This window comes from Lipotes vexillifer, unplaced genomic scaffold (genome assembly GCF_000442215.2).
Source record: "Lipotes vexillifer unplaced genomic scaffold, Lipotes_vexillifer_v1.1 scaffold911, whole genome shotgun sequence".
Taxonomy (NCBI): Eukaryota; Metazoa; Chordata; class Mammalia; order Artiodactyla; family Lipotidae; genus Lipotes; species Lipotes vexillifer.
In genome coordinates this window covers 1,993,484-2,003,705 of record NW_006781377.1, presented here as the reverse complement: position 1 = coordinate 2,003,705, position 10,222 = coordinate 1,993,484, and positions in this window count along the sequence as shown.

Genomic DNA, 10,222 nt, shown 5'->3' with positions numbered 1-10,222 from the left:
ATCTAAATATTCAATGTATTTCCCTCATTTAATTTAACTTAGCAAAGTTCTAAGGTTTTAGGTTATCAGAAAGATTTGGAAAAAATGGCTTAGAAAGTTTACCTAGAAACTCTTATCTATTTAATTTATTTGTTCTCAACATTTAGGTTAAGCTACCCACAAGAACTTCATGGGATATTAGACAGAGTCATCCATCATCCAAAGTTATTTTTCTGGCAGACAAATTTTGTAACAGAGATAATAGGACATTATTTGATTAGTAAACCCAGGTAGAATAAAAGTTTTACATTTAACATTGATAACCCTAAAGACATGCTTGCTTTAATTAAACCAGCAAACTTAAACTAGCGTTAATACTGAATATTTTCCCAGATAATGTGAACCTGAAAAACATTTCAGTTAGTCTCTATTATAAGAATTTTTATGAATACTAAATTTCTATAAGCACTTAAGCCAATTAAATAGAGCTCTTTTACAAACTATTAATTTTAGTCATACCATCCAGAGGTAGTAAATGCCACACATCTACAACACGTAAACATAGCCAAACACAGAGACCTAATAGTTTTCATTTTACTAGTTATTGAAGATGTTGGATCTAAGTTGTTGGGTTTTTTTTTTTTCTTGATCCTAAGTTTCAGATGATCTTCCCCCTTTCAGTTTTCTTATGATAAGAATTTACTTCCCTGAAGTTTGTGCTTCAACATTTACATCTCAGAGACAGAGGGAAACAATGTAAGTTACAAGCTTTTTAAGATAAATAGGGGAGGTTTGGGGATTGATAAAAAGGAACAGTGAACTTTTGAATTGCCTCTAGAGCTGTCTTCCTAGTTTTGTAAAGATTTGACAGCTGCTCTCAATTCCATAAGAAATTGGGTTGAGGCTCAAATGATATTATGGATAGATCTACTCATCCAACTGCATTATCTTTAATTTCTTTAGGGGAGAAGGCTTTAAAAAAATTCCTATCAGGATCTGAATATCAGCTTCCAATCTCTGAGCAACTTTTGACCACAGAGCTACTTAAAAATTCTTTTAACTGTCTTGTCAGTTTTCAGCCAGGACAAACTACATATTTCTAGCAAAATTAAACAACTTCGTGGACCCAAGGCATCCTCAAAGAGGGTGGAAAAAGGTACTGCCTTCTCAAGATACAGAGTCACTCCCAAAGATAGCCAAAAGAGAGAACCAACAGCCTGCATGTCCCAGGGAGGCAGAAAGTCAGGCCAAGCTCTTTGAAAGGTAACTGTTTAATAGTCTTTTCAGCATAGAAAGGCAATTCAGACAGAGGATTGCTAGAATAAGTACTCGAATAAAGGAGGATAGAGCAGAGCAGTAGGAATTACATCAGTCCTATAGTCTTTTGTTTTACGTACCTTTTATGTCCTTACTTTTTTCATTTTAGCCTTTTGCAATGAATCTTTTAATGGGCTATTTTGGAATTTTGAAACATTTTGGAGGCTTCTTCATACCAGTTAAAATATGTATCCCTTGTGTTTAAATGCACTTCTTAAATGATATTATCCAACTGGAACATTCCTCATAGTGGCCACTGTGATTTCCCTGAGGGCTGGCAGCAGTTTGGTAGGACCCTTACCAAATGGTGTTCAACCCACATTTCTGCCCAGCCATATCCAGCCACAGATGGGGTGCAACCCACATTTCTGTCTGGCCATATTTTGGGGCCCCCAACCTGACGGTTACCAAGGCAAGTTCTCAGGACACAAAATTCTAGATTGTCTTTAGCGAGATTTTGACCATTTTGGGTAGATATTTATAGCTTCTTGGACCATAGTTCTTAAGCAGGTATGTAGGAAGGTGGCATGCTTAACTCTTTGGGTTTTAAGGATTCCCTTTTTTTTTTTTTTTTTTTAAGAGAAAGTTTTGGGTCTTTCAGAGCCAAAATAATACATAAAAGGGATGTGCTGCTGGCTTGGGGATTGTGTGGTGTTTTGCAGGGTACCTCACAGCACAGAAATTTTCTTGAGGTTGGCAGGTGACCTAGTGTTGATCTAACCCATTCTGTAACCAACTTGTCCTAACAGAGTCTTTGGGTCAGGTGGTGAATATTCTAACAGCTTCTATTAAATGCTCTTCCCATGCTCACCAATTTTGTGATTTTTTTTTTTTAACTTCTGAGATTCCCATTAGCTATAGCTTTTACTTAAAATTTTATTCACTCAAGGCCTCACACTGAACCCAGTCCCATTTAAATCAGATCTAGTCTGAATCCAGATCTAGTCCAGTTTTTAAGTCAGACCCAGCCCAACTCTGGCCAATAACTACCTGCAGTTCCTGATGTGGAATTGGGGATCTGGGGACAAAACCAAGGGCTGGGGTTTCCAACCAAATAAGTAACTATGGAAAAAGCCAATTAGATCAGGAGCTCCGTGCAAAGAGGGCAGAGCTGAGATTTTTTTTTTTTTTTTTTTTAAGAGAAAGTTTTGGGTCTTTCAGAGCCAAAATAATACATAAAAGGGATGTGCTGCTGGCTTGGGGATTGTGTGGTGTTTTGCAGGGTACCTCACAGCACAGAAATTTTCTTGAGGTTGGCAGGTGACCTAGTGTTGATCTAACCCATTCTGTAACCAACTTGTCCTAACAGAGTCTTTGGGTCAGGTGGTGAATATTCTAACAGCTTCTATTAAATGCTCTTCCCATGCTCACCAATTTTGTGTTTTTTTTTTTTTAACTTCTGAGATTCCCATTAGCTATAGCTTTTACTTAAAATTTTATTCACTCAAGGCCTCACACTGAACCCAGTCCCATTTAAATCAGATCTAGTCTGAATCCAGATCTAGTCCAGTTTTTAAGTCAGACCCAGCCCAACTCTGGCCAATAACTACCTGCAGTTCCTGATGTGGAATTGGGGATCTGGGGACAAAACCAAGGGCTGGGGTTTCCAACCAAATAAGTAACTATGGAAAAAGCCAATTAGATCAGGAGCTCCGTGCAAAGAGGGCAGAGCTGAGAACCAAGAAGGGACTTACCCGTGGGCCTTGGAAACGCTGAGAAAGACAGTGAACTCAAACAGGTCACAGGGTACCACTCCTGTGTTCTCCTTGTCTTTGAAGCTGTCGAAAGTCTCCCTCAGTCCCGCTGCTGCCATCAAACTATTAAATAACAAAAATACAACTAAGTAAATTTAAGGATCAAAGTAGCTTTATTAAACAATTAATGAATCAGGCAGTATCCCATCTAGCAAATAGAAGGGAATTCTGCTAAGCTGTACAAAAGGAAAGATTCTTAAAGGCAGAAAGGGGGAAAATTATTAGCAAAGAATGTATTATTTCAGGCAAGGTCACCTCCTAAAGGGAATGGAAGAGTCTATAGGGAGGATTACCTCACTTAGGGCTGACTAGGTAATTCCAGGTCGACAAGTTGACCTTTCCTGAGGGGTTGGGACTATAGTTCCAATAGGTTACGTATTACGTCTTACTTTGGTGACATGGGCTTAGCACAAATGACTCCATTTGGGGCCTGTTGTTTCTTTTTAACAATAATAAACTGGTAAACATAAAGTGTTTTCTCAAGTTCTGTGAATTGTCCTAGCAAATTATGGACCCTGAGGAGGGGGTCATGGGAACCTCTGGATTGTAGCTGTAGTCAGAATATGGGTGGCCCTCTGGGACTTGTGACAGGCAACTGCTGTGGAGACAGTCTTGTGAGACCGAGCCCTTAACCTGTGGAGTCGGTGCTAAGTTGGTAGCTACTGTCAGAATAGAATTGAATTGTTGGTCACCCAGTTGGTGTCAGAGAATTGGCTGTTGGTGTTGAGAAGAAAAAACTCACATATTAACTTTGGGGTTTTTTTTCTTATTTACTCTTTTTTACAGAAGAATGCATCAGTTTTTCCAAGGTATAGGTACATTCTAGGTCAGTTTTGCTGGCCTCTCCTAATTAACTACGGGAGCACGCATCCCTTCTTCACTTTAGCTGAGCTATGTCTGGACTCCTCTCTCAGCAATTTGTCCCTAGAGGGATATACTACTGTGTGCACATCCCTGGAAAGCCTGGGAGGCAGCTGTGACATTCTAGGTTATTGCTTCTGTGTTTTGGTTTTTTAATACTGAGGAGGATGGGTCCTAGTTAAAAACTTATGTGTGAATTTTTTCAGGCCCGACCGTAGGCAGTTCCATAGGCTCTGCCTGGCAGGCCTCACTGGGAACGTTGCCCGCCTATACCAGGCCTGGTGCACAGGTCATGCACTGCTATCTCTGGAGGGAGGTGAAGTCAAGGACTCAGGCCCTCAGGCCAGTCGTACTGTTTGCACATTTGCATTCCTGGCCCCCGAGCCTTCATTCCTAGGTCTCTTTATCTGAAGCCTTGGCTAGAGAATCCCTCCAGATGCTTCTGTGGAGACCTCCTTATCAGGAGGAGGAAGAGGAAAACTTGAAGACACTACCCCATTTTGACCCAGGACCCAGTACTTTTCCACTCCTAGCCCTGCTCCCTTGCCCTCTCTTGACCCCAGAGTCAGTAAGACAGCCAGAGCCTTTTGTTGGAGGCTCCCTCAACGGTGAGATGATGCCATCCGTGCTGGTCCCCCTGACCCTTAACAGGTGTGCTGTTCCATGGGGGAAAATGCAACAGGGGGAGGTGGTGTTTTCTCTGGTCTCAGACTCTTGCTTATACCATCTCAGTAAATGATTAGAGGCTTTGCTCTCTTTGTTGGCTTGCTGCTTTAATCAGCTACACAGATGATGAGCAGCTCAGATCTTTCTCCCAGCCTAGCGAGCTCCTGACAAATCTCGGGCCCAGTTGACCTTAAGCCAAAGGATAGTTAAAAACTCAATTTAAATCACAGTTGCATTTCAATAAGCACATGTGAAGTGCCTACCGTACTCCAGGCACTGCGCTAGGCTCTGTGGCTATACATGTATGAACCATAGCCCCTGCCTTTGAGGAGATCATGGTCTGAAGGGGCCTAGAAGGTCAGCAGTTCACTTCACAGTGTGTTAAGTGCCATGGCAGAAGTAAGCACAGGATGCTTTGGGGGGCGCAGAGGATGGGCACTGAGCATGGAGGGGATGGGGGAGGTCATAGAAGTCCTGCAAGAGAAGATGATACCTGAGAGGAATCTCAAAGCACAAGTGAAGAATGTGGGAGAGATATCTACGCAGTGGAATCAGCATAAGCAAAGTCATGATCAATTATCAGCAGTGAAATCATCAACCTGTGTTATTGATTACCTCCTATATGTAATGCTACAGGATAGGTTTTTTGTTCGAGTTTGTTTTCTTGCTTTGTTTTTGTTTTGGGGTTTTTTTTTTTTTTTTTTTTTTTAAGGACTACATGGCTTCCTTCTCACTGGTTGAGACAGGTTGGTGGTGGCCTATGGCATGTCCATATGAAAATGGAGCAGATCATCCTGGAAAACTTGGAGCAATGAGAGGGGTGGCCGTGTTTGGGGAGATGGTATTTTCAGCATGCATATGGCAGAAGCATCTGGTCCTTTGGGGCAAATGTAGTGGGTTTCTGGATTACAGTTCTTAACAGTGCTGGGGAGCAGGGTCCTGTGGTGTTTCGCTGAAACAGTTCTGTTGTGACAATCCAGGTTTCATTTTTGCAGACTCCTGGTTTTGTGGCCGCTGAGTCTGCTTCTCCTGCTCTTCCAGAGACTGGGGGAGCTACTGATGAACTCCTTACTTTTAAACTAGCTGGAGTAGACTCTTTTCCCTGTAGCTGAGAAACAGGGCCTTCTCACGGGGAAAGAAGTTTACAAGCAACAAGGCAGAATCAAGGCAGGACACTGTTCCTCTGGAGAAAAAGGCCTCATGGAGGGGACCGGGTGGCGGGATGTAGGCCTTACTCCCATGGTAATGCTGAGTCCCGTGCCCAACTTGCTGGTCAGGATTCACAAAAGTTCTCTTCCAAGTGGAGCCTGTAAGTGTCCAAGAGCAGCCTTTGTTCGGATGTCTTCTTATCAATCAACACAGGGAGCCAAGGGGGAGGAGACAGAACGGGCCAGGCACTATCCTGCTCTATGCCCAGTTCCTAGAAACCTCTTGGCACTACACTGTATCCACACACTGTCCACCCTTCTTGCTTTATTTAAACAAATGCATCAATACACAGAATCATTAAAGTTTAAAGTACTATACAGATCACCTCCTTCAGTTCTCTTTGAGTCAGATTGAAACTGAGGTCCAGAGAGGTTCAGAATAATAACTAATATGAATATAGTTCTCTCTTTACAGAGCTTTCATCTATAAAAACTCCTTTGGTCTTCGCAGCAGCCCTGAGGATTAAGCAACTGGCCCAGAAGCTCTTGGTTTAGTTTGTGGCAAAGCTGAGACTGAAATCTACATTTCTGAATGTATGGTCCTCTCTACTAGGGGCTCTGCAGACCGGTCCTGGTTTGCAATGGCAGATGGACATTGCCGTAACACCTAAGCGTGTGCTTCTGTGTTTTATAAAAGTATCATTCTCTGGTCAATTTGAAATGAAAAAGGATCCTTGATCACAGAATCACAGAGTGAGAGATCCTGCTCTATATAATGTTTGTTTCTAAGCTGAATGAGTGACTGAGTAATTTAGGATCTCTTTAGAAGTTGCAGAAGGTTCTTGTGCAATTCCCACTCTTACCAAATATCTGCCCTATCACAAACCACAAGATTTGATTATTTATTTCAAAAGAAATATGGAACTGGAAGCAATAACTCATGTCTTTTGTAACTAATGTGAGTTTTGAGTCATGAGACTCCCCAAATATTAGGACAAAAACCAAGAGTGTGTCACTGGTTTCTCTGCTGTGAGCTCTATTTACACTGCGGTCAGGTTAATACATTAAACAATTTGATGGAATAATCTACACAATGTTAAACTGCGATTATTTAAAGGTGCTAGATAAGATGTGTTTTAACTGGGACTGCATTGTATGATATATGTATATATGTAAGCACATACACAAAGTTTTATATTCTATAAAAATACAGAAAAGAAGATAACGGCATTTTTAGCAAACATGAAAACAATGTGTTATTACTGCAAATACAAAGGCTCCATGAGAATTCTAGGCTGGAAAGTCTTCTATTTCTATAATGGTTAACTCATCACCACTTAATAAAACAAGGTCATTTTCAGAACATATTATCCAACATCTGGTCTACCATCTGCTGGCTGAATAAAAATTCATGTGACTCAAGCACAAAAGGAGCAATTTCCCACATCATTTCTGTTGTTTTTTTCTCATTTACAAAAACAAAGGCTATGTGATCACTTGAAAGATGCTCTCAGATAGATACATGTATTTCATTTGTGCAATAGGTAGGTTTCTGAAAAAAATTGCACAAATTATTTTTTCCTTGTTTTATTAAATCTCATTTTCTATGCATGGGGAACATCTAGTTTTTAAACAAATTTTATTCTGAGTCTTTCAAAAACACAGTAGTCCCAATTTTTATGGAATATTATCTGGTATTTATTTTTGTATTTTTTAAAATTTATTTTTATAGTCAATGTATAACATTATGTGTTATAGGTGTACAATATAGTGATTCATCATTTTTAAAGGTTCTACTCCATTTATAGTTATTATAAAATATTTGCTATATTCCCTGTGTTGTACAATATATCCTTGTAGCTTATTTTATACCTAATAATTTGTACCTCTTAATTCCCTACCCCTATAGTGCCCCTCCCCCTGTTATTTATTTTTTAAAATAATCTAAGCAATTAATGCACATAGTTTAAAGAATACAAATATAATCAGTGTTTATAATGAGAAGCAAATCGCCTGACCTACACTTCTCTTCCTCTAGTACAATGTCTCTGAGTTGTCCCTTTTTGCTATTTCTGTTTTTAGGTCTTCTGAAGGTGTCAGCATCAATCAAGCCAATATGCCTATACTATTGTTTCTCGTTTTATCAATCCGACATTATCTGACTTCCTGCTAGGATAAACGAAGAGTTGGCTCACCTACAATATTCTCTACCTCCTTCCATTATCAATGGTATCAGCGCCCCTATTGCTATAAACTTCCCTCTTAGAACTGCTTTTGCTGCATCCCATAGGTTTTGCATCGTCGTGTTTTCATTGTCATTTGTTTCTAGGTATTTTTTGATTGCCTCTTTGATTTCTTCAGTGATCTCTTGGTTCTTTAGTAGCGTATTGTTTAGCCTCCACGTGTTTGTGTTTTTTACAGTTTATTTTTCCTGTAATTGATTTCTAATCTCATAGCATTATGGTCGGAAAAGATGCTTGGTGCGATTTCAATCTTCTTAAATTTACCGAGGCTTGATTTGTGACCCAAGATGTGATCTCTCCTGGAGAATGTTCCGTGTGTACTTCAGAAGAAAGTGTATTCTGCTGCTTTTGGATGGAATGTCCTATAAATATCAATTAAGTCTATCTGGTCTAATGTGTCATTTAAGGCTTGTGTTTCCTTATTAATTTTCTGTCTGGATGATCTATCCATTGGTGTAAGTGGAGGGTGAAAGTCTCCCACTATTACTGTGTTACTGTCAATTTCCCTTTTTATGGCTGTTAGCATCTGCCTTATGTATTGAGGTGCTCCTATGTTGGGTGCATAAATATTTACAATTGTTATATCTTCTTCTTGGATTGATCCCTTGATAATTATGTAGTGTCCTTCCTTGTCTCTTGTGACAGTCTTTATTTTAAAGTCTATTTTGTCTGATATGAGTATTGCTACTCCAGCTTTCTTCTGATTTCCATTTGCATGGAATATCTTTTTCCATCCCCATCAGTACCTCTACTGATTACCTCTGTAACTTCAAACATTTTTCATTTCCTAGTCCTTCAACCTAGGATAGAATCTCCTAAGCTAATTCTCATAGGGTCTCACTATTTCCTCCAACTTTATTCCTAGAACTGGTCAAGTATTTTGTAGAATGTCCCTCAATTTGATTTTGTCTGATGTTTCCTCATGATGAGATTGAGGTTATGCATATTAAGGAAAAATATCACATAGGTGAAGAAACCCTCTCAAGACATTGTATGAGGGGGTACAGGATGTTAATATGTCTTGTTACTGGTGAAGTTAGGTTTAATTATCTGGTTAAGGTGGTGTCGGAGGCTTTTCCACTTTAAATGACTACTTGCCCTTTGTAATAATAAACATTCAAGGGGAGATACTTTGAAACTATACAAACATCCTGTTTGTCCTTAAACTGTCACCCACTAATTTTAGCATTAATTGATAGCTCTTGTCTGTAAAATTGATTACTCTGGTGTTCTCATAGCCATTTTCTTTTTCCTGCATTTTTCTACACTTCTTAATTGGATTATCCTATAAGGAAGTGTTATCTCATCTCCATCATTTATTTGTATATTTAATCACATTTATTTTGGTATGGAATCATGGACATCTACTTTATTCTTTAAGTTTCATTATTTATTTTATTGCTAAATTTCTCCCAGCTTTAACCATTTGGGAGTTCTTTCAGGTTGGCTTCTGTGTCATTTTGACATGACCCCACCCAACTTTTTTTTGTTTGTTTTTGAGCACTTCATTACCTTCTGTCAAAACAAGGTGCTCCAGGTTTATTTTGTATTTATCCTGCCCTAGTCTTTTTTTTTTTTTAAGGGTATTTTTTTTTTCTTGGCTATGCCACATGGCTTGTGGCATCTCAGCTTGCCAACTAGGGATTGAATCCAGGCCACGGCAGTGAAAGCCTGGAATCCTAGCCACTAAGCCACCAGGGAACTCCCTCCTGCCCTAGTCTTAAAATCAATCACTTCTGCAAGGAGCCCTCATTCCTTTTGGCAATGGTATTTAGAAAAAACAACCTGGACACTAGTTGTGTTCATAGCTATTTGGGTGTCACGACTTCTAGGTCCTACCAGTGGGTTAGTATATAGAACACATGTACATTTATCTATATCTATCTATCTATCTATCTATTTTGTTTTAAAGTCTACTTTGATAAGAGTATTGGTACCCCAAATTCCTTTTCATTTCTATTTGTATGGAATATGTTTTTTAATTCCCTCAATTTCAGTCTGTGTTTATCTTTAGCTCTGAAGTGAGTCTCCTATAGGCAGCATATAGATGGGTCTAATTTTTTAGTCCAATCAACCACACTATGTCTTTTGATTGGAACATATAGTCTGTCAAAATTTAAAGTAATGTCTGATAGCTATGTACTTATTGCCATTTTGTTACTTGTTTTCTCATTGTTTTTGTAGCTCTCCTCTGTTCTTTCCTTCTTTTAGTCTCTTCCTTTGTGGTTTGGTGACTCCTTCTGTGTTATCTTTG